Here is a 17,755-nt window from a genome sequence, read left to right as displayed (position 1 = left end):
GGGGGTGGTGTGGGTGTGCCTCGCTGATCCAGGAAGTGCACAAGCCAGCCTCCTCCCCTGACCTCCCCCTGTGTCTATTTAAAAGCTCTGGGGTAGCCTGATCTGAGGTCTGTCCATCCCATCCCCTCCTTGTTTACTGGAACATTGGGTCACTGCAGTGCAGCTGGAATGCAAGCTCTGGACAATTCAGCAAGGCCAAGGCGGGCCCCGCAAGGCGTCATGTCATTGCACTGTTTTTCCTTCCCTCCCACTGAGTTTTCTTGGAAGTTCTGAGCCAGGCTCAGTGTGTATCTCCAGAGACACATTCCAAATTCCCAGCTGCTTGCAACTCAGCAAGTTTCATGCTCCTCCTTTTAAAATCCAGGTGCCCTGAAAGGTCAGAGATGAAAACACCCGGCTTGGCTGAGAGGGAGGGAAGCACTGTATGATCCCAGGAAAGGGGCATCCAAGGTTCTTGTGGTTGGTGAGTTCCCACGGTCACATGCCATTCAAACACTGCTTCCCCTCTTGAAGAGCAAAGAGCAAATAATCTCGGCTTAAGCTACCTCTGTGACTGGGTTGAAAAGAATGAGGAGCAACCTTGGCTCTAGTCTGTGTGTCAGTCTCACCTAAGGGGACCTGGAAGTGGCTAGGCTGCCCTTTTCCTCCCTGAGCACAGATCTTGCCTGCTGCTGTGCCACCCAGAACTCTGGGAATCTCTCTCAGCCCCCTTTTTCCCTCTTTTCCATCAGTTTTCTTACCCCCTATTTTTTACCCTCTATCTTTTTTTTTCCCCAGCACAGTGACTTCATTATTTCACGGATTAGAGGAAATGAGGAGGGGCAGGAGAGAAAGAACCAAACACGTCTACTATTTAAAGTATATTAGAGACAGTGTTCACCTCATGCTTTGAATATAGCATAGCTCTTGCTGCTCCGCCACAAAACTTATTTTAAAAATGGACATGTTTTTTCCTCTTCCAAATTAACAAGTGAATTATAATCTCCCTGCAGGAACACCTGGAATGTAGCCTTTGAATCACTTCTTTTAAAAACCCTCTGTTCTCCCTGATGGGCAAACCAGCCTCTGGGACAGGAGTCTTTTTCTTGGCTAGCAAAGCCATACTTCTTTTTCCTTTTCTCAAAACTGTGTTCTTATTACTGGATTGGCATCAGGGATAAGGGCAGAGCTTTTTGTAACATATTTGTCTCATGAAGAGTGAAAAACGTGCCTGTGCCTTTTCTTAGATTTGTTCTTGCTATTGCATGAACGATACATTGATAATTGAGGGATGAACTTTGGTTTTTCCAAGGGTGGTCCTCTGACCTAGAGCACCAAGACCCTTGGAACTCATTAGAAATGCACGTTCTCTCCCGTCCATCCTTGGGTGGGGCACAGCAAGCCCTCCAGGTGATTCTGATGCATGTGCAAGTCTGAGGACAGGGACTGACAATGAAGGGAGGTGTTGAGGTCTCTGTGTGTCCTCCAGACACGAGGCAGCGTCTGTGCCTTGCTGGTGTGGTCTGGCTCCTGCACCTCTCCTTTCAAGCTGGAGCATGGGGGTATGTGAATGTGAGTAGAATGACTGGGAGGTGATGGTGGCCCTGTCTGATTGAGTTTCCTGATAGTTACATGGTGCCCAGAGCTTCTCTAAGAGTATGGGGACATCTGATCCATGTCATATCACCATGTAGGTGCCATCACTCTGCTTCTCATCTGCTTTAGGCAATTAAGTGGACTATTAAAGAAGAAAATGGTGCAATTTATTCCTTTTAATTTTTTTTTTCTTGGAATAAATTTTAAAAAATAACTAAAAGCAAACTTTTCATCTTGACATTTTTTTCCTTTTTATCCTTTGAAAGATTCTCAAAAAGATTCCCCCAAGTGGGGCTGGGGATGTGGCTCAAGCGGTAGCGCACTCGCCTGGCATGCGTGCGGCCCGGGTTCGATCCTCAGCACCACATACAAACAAAGATGTTGTGTCCGCCAAGAACTAAAAAATAAATATTAAAATTCTCTCTCTCTCTCTCTCTCTCTCTCTCTCTCTCTCTCTCTCTCTCTCTCTTTCTCTTAAAAAAAAAAAGATTCCCCCAAGTTTATTAAGAAGGTTGGGATATGTGGATTTAGATTTGTGATGTTCAATTTGGTAACACTAGCCACAGGTGACTATTGAGCAATGAAATGCAGCCAGTCAGAGCTGAGAAATGCTCTAAGTGTGAAGTACATGCCGGATGATTAAGGCTTAGTCCAAAAAGAAAGTGTAAATTATTATATTGATTTCATGTTGAAATAGTAAGGCTTTAGATATATTAGCTTAAAAATACATTATTAAGATTAATTCCACCCATTTCTTTTTATCTTTCAAAATGTGGCTACTAGAAAATTTAAAATGACAAATGTGGGCTGGGGTGGCTCAGTGGCAGAGCGCTTGCCTAGCATGTGGGAGGCACCGGGTTCAATCCTCAGCACCACGTATCAAATAAAATAAAGGTCCATTGGCAACTAAAAAAAAAAAAGTTTTAAAAAATGACAAATGTGACTCATTTTTGTGGCTCACATTGTATTTCCCCTAGAAAGTGCTGCTAGTGGAGGTCAAACACAATTTTGGGAGAAATTAAGGTTATTCCAGAAGTAGGTACAAACGATGGCATAAGAGCTCAGGTGAAGCAATGTAGCTTGAAGCATAGTAGCTAGTCTCCTGGCCTTTGGAGCTAGACACTCTAGGCCTGAATGGAGACCATGCCACTTACGGGGACAGGTGCCTTAACCTCTCTGAACTTCAATTTCTCCATCTGTAAGGGGTTATCTTTGTTCCTAACTCAAAAGGCTTTCATGATCATTAGTTAAGACAAGGAATAAAAAAACTTAATATTATTCCTGGCTATTAATAAATAGTTAATACTGACTCTCCTTTAGTGAAATAAGAAGAAATTCTATTATTAGAGCACATTATGTTACTGATTTGTTACTGATTGTGGTATCTTCATTTCTGAGAATGGTTTGTATGTCGTCTTGCTCCAAAATATTGGATGCTTTTCAGTGCCTCTATAGCTTGAAGTCTGCGACTATATATGGGCCTCTACCCAACACTCCTACAATGGTGTTGAAGCTCCTCATGGTGAAGAATTATATTCCAAAGTGGACTGTCCCCAGAGAGAGACCCATCTGGTTCGTTATGTCTGCAAAATTTGACAGATTCTATAACATAGAGAGTGGATGTACCTGACAGTGACAAAGGAGATGTACTTTTTTTTTTTTTTTGAGAGAGAGAGAGAGAGAGAATTTTAATATTTTTTATATTTATTCTTTTAGTTCTCGGTGGACACAACATCTTTGTTTGTATATGGTGCTGAGGATCGAACCCGGGCTGCACACATGCCAGGCGAGCGCGCTACCGCTTGAGCCACATCCCCAGCCCGAGATGCACTTTTTGAATGAGAAAAACAGAGTTTCTTCACTTGCAAATATTACAGGTCAGCAAAGTCAGAGTTGGGTGGAACATTGGAACAATGCTATGATGCTGGCATTGAGCCTACTGCATGGCCCCCCAAGTGAGCTTTAGGCCTTCTGTCCCCATGGTAGCACAGAATATCCAGATTAGACTCCTCCAAAGAGAAGGCAGTTTTCTCACTAAATTTTCATAGAGACAGGAATGAAGAAAATCAGGTAAGTGAAGTGAAGAATGGGGTAAAAAAAGCACACCAACAGAAAAAGGGCTCCTGGCTAGGTTTTGAAAGATGCAGGAGGGTCACATTCTCATAGCAAAGTCTCTGAGCTCCTAGAAACGCTGACACCATCATGATAAACCTCGAAGAGTTTATCAGTCACTAGAAAAAAAAAAGAAAAGAAAAGAAAGTCCTCATCCATCCTCCATGGATACTGCTCAAAACAACTACAGGAATGAAGAAGTAGAGATCATCAAGGGATTCTCAACCGAGATTAGGTGTCCCAAGCATAGCACTGGGCAGTATTCAACCTCCAGAAAAACAGCAGCAAAGTGTAAGGATGACGTACTTGGCTGAGGAAGGGACTGAAGATTCTTTGGATTGTCTCTGAATCATACTTAATTAATTAATCATAGTTACCAGAATCGTCATCGTCATCATTGTCGTCATCGAAAACATCATCATCATCATCTACATCATCATCAAAACAGGTGCCTTTTATTTAGTACTTCCTACATTCCAGAAGCTTTGCAGCATGCTTTTCATGGTTGATCTCATTTAATTCTCTTGACAGCTGTGAGGTAAGTACCATTATTAGGCCATTTTTACAGATGAGGAAACTGAAGCACAGAAATGTGAAGTAATTTGCTCAAAGTTAACGCCCCTGTTGACAGGCTTGCTGGAACTTTCATGCTCAATAAACAGAGATACTCACTGAAGCTTCCTGATTACAGATCCTGAAGGGAATTCCAAGGTCAGAAGATCTTGACCCTATGTCAACTTTAAGATCCATTTTTATAAGGAATATTTCATAGTATTACATTATTATCCTGAAATAAAATCCACAGACTGAATAACCCACTTAACCACAGTGATTGACAATCAACATTTTATGATAAAGAAACATGAAATGGATATATCTTGTAAGGAATATGTATTTCAAAAAGTAAACAAACACATTGGAATTTATCAGATTCTTTGCACCTGCACACATGAGCACCATGAAAGGCACATTTACAGAAGCTAACTACTCAAATACCACAAGCGGCGTCAATATTAGTGATTTGGCTACTCCTAGGAAAAGTTTTAGACAGAACAAAATACAATTTTTAGGTGTTCAATATATATTAATTAAAATCATGCTGAAGTATTTTGTGTTATAGGTAAGGTAAAGTTCTAGACCTTATAATTTTCTCAAGTATGTAAAACTCCAGTATGACATTCAAAAGGTGGGGTTTTATTCATTGTGAGAGAACTGTCCCAGGAATGGAACAGCATTATAACAACATTTAACCCAAAGCTCTGTCAAGAAAATACCCATAACATCATTGCTTCAATGATCAGGGTGCCAGAGATATTTTACAAATTTCCCAAGCACTTTGGGACAAAGGTTCTCAGTCTTGGCTGCACATTCAAATGCCCTGTGGAAGTTTAACTCAAATGCTGCAAAGACTCTGAGGTCCTTGGTCAAGGCCACTGCCTGTCATCTGGGTTTTCAACAGCTGTTCAGTTGAGTCTATTAGTAACTATAGTGGAATCAGAAGCCAGACCGTTAACCTGACCAGTTTTCTTTCTGTCTGTCTCATGGAGTTGTTTCCTGGTCCGAAAGAGTCCAAAGTCCTCTTAACCCAAGGAGCAACATCTCTAATTCTAAGTTGGGGCAGGGGTATGTGACTCTAGGATCTGAAAAGTCAAAAACCTATTTTTAAGAAATCCTGTAAGTTGAGTCAAGGGTTGATAGTTTATTTTCAAGTATAGAATAAACAGAAGAACAGAGTTAAACTAAATCAAAACAAAATCCACTAGTGACTGATTATTTAGGAAATACGCTTGTACTGTGGTGAGGCTAAGCCCCCTCTAAAACCCCCAGTCCTCTCCTCCTCAGGCTGGACTCAGGCCATTAGCCTTATAGGAAAAACAAACGCTTCCTGAAGGTCTGAAAGGGATGTCTTCTGAAGCCTTAAATTAGGAATGGCAAATGCATTTTACCTCTACTGGAAACAAACAGCTCGGATGTACGACCTAGAGAGGGATACAAAGTCCAGTTCAGGGTAACTGAAGAGACTTGTCATAAGAATCCCATGGGGGAACAAAGGGAGGTACACACATTCCTCCCATAGATCTTCAGGTTATCATCGCGGAGGAGCCACATTTCCCCAAAATAACAAGGGGCTACCTAGTCCTGGTGAACTTTTGGAACCTGACTGGATTTTATCATCATCACCATGGTCACCATCATCATCATTATGCAACAGTAGCTTCCATTTATTGAGGTCCAGTTATGTGCCCTGCACTTTATATTTACTCCCGTTTTACTTCTTACAATAACTTTATAAAATAGACATTTTCATTAGAGTCTGGGATCCCACAACTGTTAGAAGAAACCAGTCTTCAAATCTGGATCTGCCTGACTCTAGAGTCCCATAGTACAATAATATGGAGTGAAATGTGGTCTCAGACTATCCCCCAAAGCACGACTATTCTTTTTTTTTTAATATTTACTTTTTAGTTGTAGTTGTCAATACCTTTATTTTTAAATTTATTTTTATGTGTTGCTGAGGATCGAACCCAGGGCCTCACATATGCTAGGCGAGTGCACTATCGCTGAGCTACAACCCAACCCCAGCACTACTATTCTTTATCCTGCATCCACCTTCTTCAATTCTTACCCCAAAGGCATGAACTTCGACAAAGACCAACTGACCAGTCTATTGGGTGTGTTCTTGTTCCTCAGCATTTTCCACCATTCCTTGGGGGAACAAGGGGAGCAACACATACAGACCTGGCTAGGCTAGCACATAGTGTCATACAGGGAAGATTCTACAGAGGAAGAAATAGTTTTTGTTGACTATTGAGATGAACTTGGCATAGAATATCAATATCATTTCTTGGTATTAGATCTTGTCTATGGGTTTAAATGGAAAAAAATTAAAATACATTAGAAATTATCTGATTAATAAAAATTTCTATGCTTTGTGTTATTCCTAATTGTAAATTGCTCTAAAGTGTTCATTTTCCTGTTCCAGTCCAGTTTCTTTCAAATCAGTATAATTAGAGGGAATCTAATTTATTGCCATAATCCAGCACTTAAAAGGGTGGTGGTACATAATGGGTAGTAAATAGTTGAAATAAATAAATCAACGGAATTGACATTTTTAAGAAGAGGGGTTTTTTTTTTCTTCTTCTTTTTTTTTTTCCAGGGTTGACGAGTCCAGTTGATTTTTTTGTTTGTTTGTTTTGTTTTATCATTTATCCTTTTGGTTGCTGAGTCTTAGAAATCTTGGTCTAACCCAAGCTCACAAAGATTTTCTCCTAGAAGTTTTATAGTATTAGCTTTTTCATTTGGTGTGATTCATTTAATCACAGAACAATCATTGCTTTTTTTTTAAATTAAGATTCTTGTAGATCTTAAGTTTAGTTTTTTAAATATAGCTTTATCTGCTTTGCAGATCCATGTGAAGTAGTGTAAGTGTATAAACGAGATGCTTTCTATCTTGAAACATGGTCTATAAGCTGGTTTTTTTTCCCATAGAACCATCTCTCATAATTGTTTTTCTTATCATTTGACTCTAAGAGAAAATATGTCCCTCTTTTTCTTTGCCCACTGTCCTCCTTTCCAAAATCTCAAGAAACAGAAGATTCTGGTCTGGGTAGTTGTATTATCTGACATTTTTCCATCTCAGAATAATCTTGTTCCAAAACGGAGGAATTGCTCAATTCTTTCCATTCTCCCCCAATCACTTAACCAGATAACGGCCCCCAGCGCCATTCTCCAAAGTAATCTTTACATTATCTGCAAAATAATCTTCCATCTGGTGCTTAAGGGACAGGCCACCAGCAGTAAGATGAGGCCTGTGGGTGACAGCTGTAGTTACAGAGGCCAAGGACCCACCATGCTGGCTAATGTCTAGCTACCCATCTCCTGCTGCACACATCCACTGAGCAAGATTCTTTTTCAGGGAGTTGGGAGAGGAGGATGTACGGGGGAATAACTAGTTCTCTCTGAGTCCATAAGCCCTGTTGATTTCAGAAATGGAACTGCAGCTAAAGTTCCCGTCTGCTTACAATTCCAGTAACAAATTATACCATATTTATATCCCTTTGACATTCTGGGAAGGACAAAGAAACAGAAAATAGATTTTGTTTGCTCTTCATCAGATGTATGGAAAACATTTGCCTCTCACAGCTGGGCTCGTGCCTCTGCTGTTTCTTTCACATATTCTTGCTCACCGTCGTTCTCTTGGAGGCAGGACCTTCCCCTGCCCTTCAAGTCCCACTTACCAACGTAGGGCTTTTTCTATGAATTCAACTACTCAGGCATTCTCAATGATCTCCTCTTTCTTTGTCTTAAAAAAGGGCATGAATACGCTCTAAGAGCAGAAGCAAGGGGACATAGAAAAATAGGACACAAATCATCCCGTTAGGGAGTCTTCATCCCAGTGAAGGGGTCAGATGCACCAAAAGTTTATGATAGTGTAGTTGATGGTAGGAGGTGTGCATCAAGTACGACGGGAACACCAAAGTTGGGCACCTGATACAGACTTGGCTAGGCTAGCACATAGTGTCATTCAGGGAAGATTCTACAGAGGAAGAAAAAGTTTTGTTGAGTATTGAGATGAACTTGGCATAGAATATCAATGGGGAGGTCCCAGGAAAACTTGTGAAAAGCACAGAGGCACAAGAGAACCTAGGAGGTTCAGAGAACCATAGGTGGTTAAGTCATGAGCTCACTCTGAGCTGACTCATGATTAGGTGCCCCTTTAACAGATTTTCTCCAGTTTTTGTTCAGAGGAGAGGGTAGGTGTGACAATGCTGGACACGGAGGGCTCTCTGATGGTGGCATGCAGTAGTTAACAATTTTCCCAAGCAAGTCCACTCTTGGTTCACTGAGCAAAGTTCTGTAGTTAGTGGGCCCACCCTCCTCAGAACTAGAATTCTGAAATGTTCTTTGAGCTTGCCCATGGGGGATATCGCTCCTGACCCTTCTCAGTAGTTTACCCAGGATCACACCTAAGTTTTTCTCCCTGAGGACTTCTGACAATTCTGCCACTATGTCTTGCTAGATTGCTAGTGACATACAAGAAAGTCTTAGAGGTTGGCTCCCTGGAGGCCCCACTCTGAAGCCAGGCCCAAGGGTGGTTGAAACATGGGATGTAGGAGAGAAGTAGCAAGAAATGGGGCTAAGCCGAGGGTGGGCTGGCGGGGCGTGGGAGACCAGATTGCAAAGATAAGTAAAGGAGTTGCAGCTTGCTCCTGTGGGCAGAGGAGTTAGGAAGAAAATAACACCCTTGTCAGCTGGATGGAGCCATCCAGATGAAGACTTGCTTATTACTGATGGCTTTCAGGTGCGGATTAGTCACTCCAACTGAAACATACATGCACACTCTGGGGGCGAAAATCCTGCCTAGTATTTCCTTGGCATCCTCTGTGATTCCAGACACATATTTGAGTATATAGGAAATGATTAAAAAAAAATGTTGGACGGTAGATTCAAATGGGCTACAAAGAAAGGCTGTACAAACCTTTAGAAAGAGATCTTGGGTATATCTTGTATAGAGTCAGATCCCTCAAAAGCAGGGAAGAGCAGAGACTATATTTCAATCTAGGATCTGAGATTCTCCTCCAGCTTGTTGCTGATGGCTCTCTCTCCTTTTCCTTTCTCTCCCACTAGGAGGCAGCATTCCTTCCCTTGTCCTCGGGGACAGGATCCTGTAAATACACAAATACATAAGACGCACAGAAATATACACCTCCACAATCTGAACAAGTGCCTTAAGCTTTGACCTTGATTGATTAGGAAATTGTTGTCCAGAGTCTTGGCTGATCGGCCCCACACTTGAGACAGAGAGTTCTGGAATGTTCAGTTCTCTGACTTCCAACTATCCCTGAAGAAGCTGCCCAGTATAACAATTAAAACTACTTTCTGTGAAACATCTTCACAGTAGATTGGTTTTGCAAGCAGAAGTTAGCAAGTTCAAAGATTACAGAACCACGTAGTGGGGAAAGAGTGTTTAGAGGATGTTGTGCTGTTTTTTTCCTGTTGAATTTTGTGCAACCCTGGGTCCCTAGGGAGTTTCCACTGAGAGTCAATACTGGGTGTGCTGGCTCCTGTGTGGAAGCTTGCTGTTTATTTCATGATGACTGAAATATGGTGGCCCTTGTGCTGCTGTTAGCAGTTTAAAACCTCTTAGCACAGGCCCCTCTTAGTAAAGCCCCTGCAATCAGCCAAAGAATCTTCAAGGCCTGTTTTTCTTGAGGTCAGGGTGTTCCATATTATTTCTGCCAGTAGTGACAGGAATATCCAAGAAAATCTATTTAATTTGATCATCATCATTAATACATTTATTGGCTTTCCTGGGAAAGATCAGTCAATTGCTTTGGCAGAACTTCCTAAAGCTTGTTACATCAAAGGAGCTCAGGTTATTTTGGAGTCACGAGAGGGGACGGCCAAGGGCTAGGACATGGTGAGCCTCATTTAGTTGTACAGATCCTGTCAAAATAAAGACTTGACCTGTCTTCCTGCTTAAGCCTGTTTAAGAAAGATTTGCTTTGACAGGTGACTAGTGCCAAGTCAAAGATTAAAAGCTACTACATATGTGTGGAGGGCAGAGGCAGGCAATGTTTTAGGAAGAAGTCCAGATTTTCCTCTGTGGGGCTTTGCTGAAGTTCCTCCAGGTTTTTCCTTAAACAAACATATACTGAACCTGAATTCTCTCCAGGGCTGATGACACGAGGCAGAGGTAAGACTTGGAGGGAGTGTCAATTATCATATTACTGCTGCAAAGGACTTGCACTGCTGCTGAGGAACAAAGTCAAGTCCTCCAGCTCCCATGCAAAGCCTTCATGAGCTAAATCATAAAAAGAGTGGAAATATTGCCTTTAAAAAGTAAATAGACATTTAAACAAGGCAAAAATTCTAACCCTGATTTCTGGGAACATCTGTATATAATAAAGTAGCTGATTATAATATAGGGGTTTTAGAACTACTATGAGAATACAGAAAGAGTTATTGAGAGGAGCTTTCTTTCTGTGAAGAATTTATAATATTGATGACAGAGAAAGCCTGGTGGGATTGCCTACAGGAGGACAGTGGTTTTAACTTTAGACAATTCTTAATCATTCACCAGTAAATATTCATTGAGCATCTATCATGTGTTGCTAAGTCCTTGGATATATCAATGAAATAAAGAAAAGAAACTGTTCTTATATTCTGAAAAGTACTTCTTATTTAGTAACAGATAGGAATCTTTTTATTTTAATTATGGAGATGTTAAAAGCTTCAGGGGATCAATCTGAGGTCCCAATCCCAAGGTCCCACTGAACAACAGTATGTGAGATAATGGCCCATTCCAATATGCAGGCATACTTTGGAGATATTGTGGGTTCAGTTCCAGGCTACCAGACTGAAACAAATACCAAAATAAAGTGGGGCACATGCTTTTTTGATTTTACAGTGCATATAAAGTTATATTTATAGTATGCTGTGTCATTAAGTATGCAATGGTATTATATATAAAGAAACAATGATATCTTACTGAAATATACTTTATTGCCAAAAAATGCTGATGATCATTTGAACTACTGGAAAAATGATACCGACAGACTTACTCCAAGCAGGGCTGCCACAAACCTTCAATTTTAACAGCACAATATATGTGAAGCACAATAAAGCAAAGCACAGTAATATAGCATAGTATATCTGTCTCTACAGAAGACAGTTTTAAAGTCAATGCAGGTCAGTGTTGTGCTAGTAAATGCTTAACAACAAGCTCTAAAAAAAAGTGAAGAATAAAAGGTAAATTTTGGATTTAGAGCATTTGCCAATTTCTGTGGTGTAAATTCTCTCACCATGTCCATTTCAGGCTACTGCTGAGATGTTACTGAACACAAAGTGGGAAAGAGGTGCACAATGGTTCTGAAGAGCCCACAGGAGCTGGTTATAGGTCACTATTGGTAGTGGGCCCAGGGAATAATGGACCACTGTAGATGAAAGTCCCTGGTTACATGTTCTTTCTGCGATGTGTTGAGATGATTTCTGTGAGAGGTGTCATAAGTAAACTGTCATAAATAAAATATTTCCTTGAATTACCTTGCTGATTCAACAAAAAAAGGATTCTTTGGTGGGGGAACAGTAGGCATGCACAAAAATTATTTTATTTACTACTAGAGAAAATGTCCAATATTAAAGATTCTTATTATTTGCTTTGGCCACAGGCAGCTGGGCAGAGCCTCATGGTGAGGAGCTGCTCTTTGGGGGAATTTCCCTGTTTTTGCATGTTTGAGATTGACTTTGAACTTGAGGCATATTTAAAGAATACCTAGCTTTGTCTACACTTCCTATTTGATTAAACAGATTTTTTTCTCATTAATTAAATTGTACATTGAGGATTGCTAAGCAGCTCCTCTTGAACCCCCCTTTGGAGACTGAGGCACAGTCCTTTGTGATGTGAGTGTCAGTTACACCAGATTCCCCTACCTAGATGTTGGCCGCCTCTAAGTTCATTGTGTAGCTTTCAACAACAAAATAAAACCCTTGCTAGGTTTTGAAAGACTCTGGGTTGTTTCTTTTCCAAAAAGTGAAAAACAAAAGCAAACAAGCAATGTAGAAGGGATCTTGATTTCTTTCTAGATCTCTTGACAACTGAAATTCAGCTCTCCTATGCTGACCTGAACTGTGTGTACAGGGATTTTTTTTTTCTTCATTGTGGAAACATGAGTAATGTTTTGGTGATATTGCATAATATTTAGGGAACCACACTAAGTAAAGTTCATCCACACTTTGTGCTGTGAATCAAAATAATTCAATAAGGCATCAGCAAAATGACAAACAACCTTCCACGACCCCCCTCAGTCTGCATGGGTGTGGGCAGTGAAGACCACCTTTCAGCATGACCCTTCTGCTGTCAATTGTAGATACACAGCCTGGTTTTGAAATGTGAAAACAATGTTAAAATATGAAGACATAATGAAACAGCCACAGAAAAAAAATACTCAAGATTCAGTCTCAAAGTGATATCTTGTAGGTAAGGTATCAACATGTACAGGATGCTTCTGGCCTTCAAGACAGGGGAGGAAAGTAACAAGCCAAGGAGTTTCTAGAAGATGGAACAGGCACAGAACCAGATTTGACCTACAGCCTCCAGAAGGAATGTTGTCCTGGTGACCCTGTTATTTGAATAGCAAGTTCCAAATTAGACTTCTCACCTACATAATAATAAGAGAATGAATGTATGTTGTTCTAAGTCACCAGGTTTGTAGTAATTTGTTACAGCAGCAATAGGAAACTAATACACATGTACTCCTACATTTTTCAGCCTCTCTTCACTATATAGATAGGGCTGAGAATTCATGCAGTGTAGGTGGATATAATATATCTCAATCTGGTCCTAACTTCTGAAACTGCTGTGCAATCAGTGGCCTCTCTTTGCTGATTGGACAGCCAAATACAGATGTTCAGTAAAGAGTCCCATGAAGGTTTTAGTGGATGGCAGAACCACTGGATGTAAGGAGCTTGGATTCCTGAGCCTCCACTTGGAGGAGAGTTGCTGAACATGGCTGCCTAACCCAAATGAATGGGTGTGAAACACTCAGAACTAAGTGTTCCGAGTTCATTTTTACTGCAGCAAAACTTCTCCTATCCTAACTACTACCCAAATCAGAGATTCTGGGATAAATTTTATTTTATTTTTTTGCAAAAATATTGATGTTTAACTACTCTTAAGATTTCATCTCACTCCAGTCAGAATGGCAGTTGTCAAGAATACAAGCAAACCACAAATGTTGGTGAGGAGTGGGGAAAAAGGTTCACTCATACATTGCTGGTAGTACGGCAAACTGGTACAACCATTATGGGAAATGGAATGGAGATTCCTCAGAAAACTTGGAATGAAACTACCATTTGACCCAGCCATCCCACTCCTTGGCTTATACCCACAGGAGTTAAAATCAGCATATTGCACTCAGCCACATCAATGTTTATAGCAGCTCAACTCACAACAGCTAAACCATGGAACCAGCCTAGGTCCCCTCCAATGGATGAATGGATAAAGAAAATGTGGTATATATGCACAGTGGAACAATACTCAGTCTTAATAAAGAATGAAATTATGGCATTTGCTGGTAAATGGATGGAGCTGGAGAATATCATGCTAAGTGAAATAAGCCAATACCAAAAAACAAAGACCAAAAGTTTTCTCTGATATGTGGATGCTCATTCACAATAAGGGGGTGGGGCGTTAGGGAAGAATAGAGTTACTTTAGATAAGGTAGAGAGAAGTGAAGATAGGGGAGGAGGTATGAGGGTAGGAAGGATAGTAAAATGAATCAGACATTATTACCCTATGTACATATATGATTACATGACCTGTGGGATTCTACATCATGTACAACCGGAAAAATGAGAAATTATACTCCATTTATGTATGATGTATCATACTGCATTCTATTGTCATGTATAACTTATTAAAAAAATAAAAATCATATCAGAAAATATTGATGTTTGAGTCTCTAAAAAGGTTCAAATTATTCTTAAGGTGCAAAGGGAGAACTCTCTTGGACTTTCTTAGCCTGATTTTATAATTTAGAACTTTAAAGTTTCAAATAGTACATGAGGAATAACTATAATAATTTCTGTGCTTCAGGCCTACTCCTGGCCACATGTCCGTCACCTCTTTAGGGTGAAGTCAGCTCACTGGTGTTTTCATGTGTCTTAGCCCTTTTCTAAATATGCCCTCCCTTCCAAGTTTTTTATTCTTGTTTAGTGATTCCCCTTTTTTCCACTGTTTGCTCTACTTTCTCCTTCAAGTTCAGCTCAATTCCATTTCTTTCAAAAAAGCCTTTTTTACTAGCTGCAAGGAATAATTTCTTCTCTTTCTTTACAACTCCATTAATCATTTGTATACTTATTGCATTTGTGACTGATCCCTGCTCAATCCCACTCCCTCCCTGAGACCCCCTACATTGTAGCTTCTAGAAAACAGGTATTATTTCTTACTCACCATGGCCCTCACCACAACACGTGCTCTGAAGGCAGTAGAAGTTCACACATTTTCAAGTTTTAGTACAGCTGTGGGGTTTTGTTGGTTTTGTAGTCAGGACCACACGATACCCTTTAAACTCTTATGTAAATGGAGCAAGGGTCTCTACAACCTGCCTTCTTTCATCCTCTTCTAAACCAGACACTATTCTGAGTGAGCTGCACAGTGTTCCCTGTGTAGCCACCACACCTCACAATTGGGACAGCTGCAAACTACTTATGAGGTGTACCTACTATGTGCCAGGCTCAGGGCATAGAACTCACCGTCGGCTGAGCTGAGCCGATGCTCCACTTTCCAGGGCCTGCTGCTTTTCAGGGACATGTACCTCTCAGCATCTGGGAGCCTAATCACTCATTTGTTCAGATTTGCTCCCACACCAGGATTTTTAGGAACAGGCTGTTCATGTTTCCTTGGCTCAGATCTCTATGTTCCCATATCACTATTCATGATGTCATTTAGAATCTATTTTATAGAACTGAACTCAATTCAATTTTAATATTGTGTCAAGATCTACAACACCCATTTTCTGTCCATTAAAAAACAAGAGGGTGTGTAGGAACAATTTAAGGGTCCCTGGGGTGAATCCCAGCACATTATTTTAGCATTTCCTTACAGCTCACTGAGAAGGGTGGGGGAACAGGAAGGGGGAGACGGGTTCTTTCCTGAATGATTATTTGGCCAATCCACAGGACCTCCCACCCCAAGAGAACCATCCTCCTCCCATCAGGGAAGCAGCACTCAGAGGCATCCCACGGTCAGAGTTGGCTGTGTCAGGCCGCGAAGAATGGTCCAGAGTGGAAGATGGAATCTGGTCACTAGAAGGAAAGCATGGTAGCAGGTGATAAGTATTAGAACATGACACTTTGAGGATAGAATCCAATATAACCCCAGCACCAGTACAATGGCTTGGCTTAGTAACAACTCTGTCATGTTTAAATGAATGTTAAATGAATTAGTATGTAAGTGAATGAATGAGTGAATGTCAAATTCTTGCTTCCTTCTCCAAGAACTCTTCATAAAAGCATCTCATTCACGTCTCCTCTACAAATCAGGAATCAGGAATTTGGTGAAGCTGTGGTCCATCATTCTGCAAGTGTTCTGCTGATCACAAAGGTTCAGGGTTCTTAGGTGGAAAATGCACAGGTTAGAGGGAGAATGACAGGGTCTTTCCAAGCCTTTTCTAAAAGGCTACAGTCCCCCTTCCTTGTATGATTACCTTCAGCTTCTATGTCATCCTTGGGGATCTGCAGTACGTGGAACAGCTACGTGCAACAGTGGTTTAAGGGGCTCTGCAGCCATATAATCCTAGGTTCTACAACAATGGGGAGGGAACTTACCTATCTTGACCTTCAACTTATCATTCATAAAATGGAGATGGTAATAATCCCTTTCTTGAAAGGTTTTTGTGGTGATTATATATGATTCACATAAAGAACTCGACCCAGTCCCTGGGATGTACTAAGCTCTGAACAGATGAGAGTTCACTTAGTGCAAGGCACACGGCACTTTATGGACAGTTTTTGACTATTGGTCTGAAATGAGGCCTAGAATGGAGAAAGCAGAATCAGTGAGAACAAGGCTAGTCCATCAGACTCCTTCCAGGGCTCGTGCTGCAGGGCTGTCCTTTGTCTTGGCTCCATTATTTCCCAAATGAGGGCACCTTAGGCCTCTTTGCAGGAAGGAGAATGGGTATACTTGCAGGGACAGCTCACGGTTTGGGGGACCCTCCTGCAGCGGTAGATTCCAGGACTTGTCCTGGCTAAGAGCCTTGGAGAACTTGGGGCCTATTGAAGAGCTATTCTTCCCACCTCCCAGCTTTATTAAAGAATAATTTTCAAAAATTCTATATACTTACAATATACAATGTGATATTTTGACATGTGTATGTAATTAGATGATTAAATTGAGCTAATTAACATATTCATCACCTCACCTCCTGTCATCTTTGTGTGTGTGTGTGGTGAGAACACTTGAGATCAACTCCCTCAGCAATTTTCAAGTATTCAATATGTTATTATTGGTTATAGTCAACATGTTTTTCAATAGGTCTCCATTATGTCTAACTGGAACTTGTATTCCTTGTCCAACTTCTCCCTATTCTTTCTTCCCCCAGCTGCTGGTAACCACTACTCTGCTCTCCACTTCTATGAGTACAACATTTTTGGAATCAGCACAGGAGTGAGATTATGCAGTACTTGTATTTCTGTGCCTGACAGATTTCAGCTAACATAGGCTCATCAGTTCCATCCATGTTGTCTCAAACGACAGAGTTTCATTTTTTAAGGCTGAGTAGGATTCCATTGTGCGTGTGTGCTTGTGCATGTGTGTGTGTGTGTGTGTGTGTATACCTATCACATTTTCTTTATTAATTCATCTGTTGGTGTACACTTTCATGGCTTCTGTATCTTAGTATTATGCATAAGGCTGCCATGAACATGTAGCTATCTTTTCAAGTTCAGATTTTATAGAGCTATTCTTTAGCCCATTTGAGGGAAAGGTAAGAGGAAATGGTGTCTCATGGATACTGGAGCACTTCTTGCTAGATAGAAGAGATTCTGAAACAAATCAGCCTTCTCAAAGAGGGTAGGTAATATACTCCCACCCCCAAAATACTTAGTGGACTTTATTGAAGCATAACTGATATATAACAAAGGTGCTTACTTATTAAGTGCAGTCTAGTGATTTTGACAAATGAATATGCTCATATTAACTACTATCACAGCAAGATATTACACATTTTCATCACCCCACAAGTTTCCTGGTGCCTATTTATTACAGTCAACCTCTCCCCATCCTTGGTCCCAAGTAATCGCTCATCTGCTTTGTGTCATTATAGGGTAATTTAATTAGTGTCAAATTTTATATGAATGAAATCAACCAGCACATACTCTTCCACGTGGCATCTTTGACCACCCAACTGGTTGCATGTGCCCATTTTTTTTTTAACTGCAAAATCACATTTTACTACATATTACAGTTTCTTTTTTTCTGTTCATATGGACATTTGGGGTATTTCTAGATTGTGGTCATGATAAAATTGAATTTGTGTACAAGTCTTTGGGGGGACATGTTTTG

At 40.7% G+C, this 17,755-nt stretch overlaps 1 long non-coding RNA gene across 1 annotated transcript in view; it reads right to left on the bottom strand.

Annotated features, from left to right (window-relative positions):
* Nucleotides 1–3,389: 3,389 nt before the first annotated feature.
* Nucleotides 3,390–17,755, bottom strand: part of LOC124075914 (uncharacterized) — an 81,817-nt gene continuing 67,451 nt past the window's right edge. Inside the window, exons 2-3 of the long non-coding RNA XR_006846212.2 lie at nt 9,167–9,353; nt 3,390–4,218 (exon numbers count right to left, since the gene is read on the bottom strand). This is a non-coding gene — a long non-coding RNA (uncharacterized LOC124075914). The remainder of the gene's footprint in view (nt 4,219–9,166; nt 9,354–17,755) is intronic.

The sequence above is a fragment of the Marmota monax genome, unplaced genomic scaffold (assembly GCF_021218885.2).
Source record: "Marmota monax isolate L192 unplaced genomic scaffold, Marmota_monax_Labrador192_F-V1.1 WCK01_AAM20220418_F8-fsc00209, whole genome shotgun sequence".
Classification (NCBI taxonomy): Eukaryota; Metazoa; Chordata; class Mammalia; order Rodentia; family Sciuridae; genus Marmota; species Marmota monax.
Note: the sequence above shows the minus strand (reverse complement) of the source record. Positions and strands in the feature narration are given on the sequence as shown.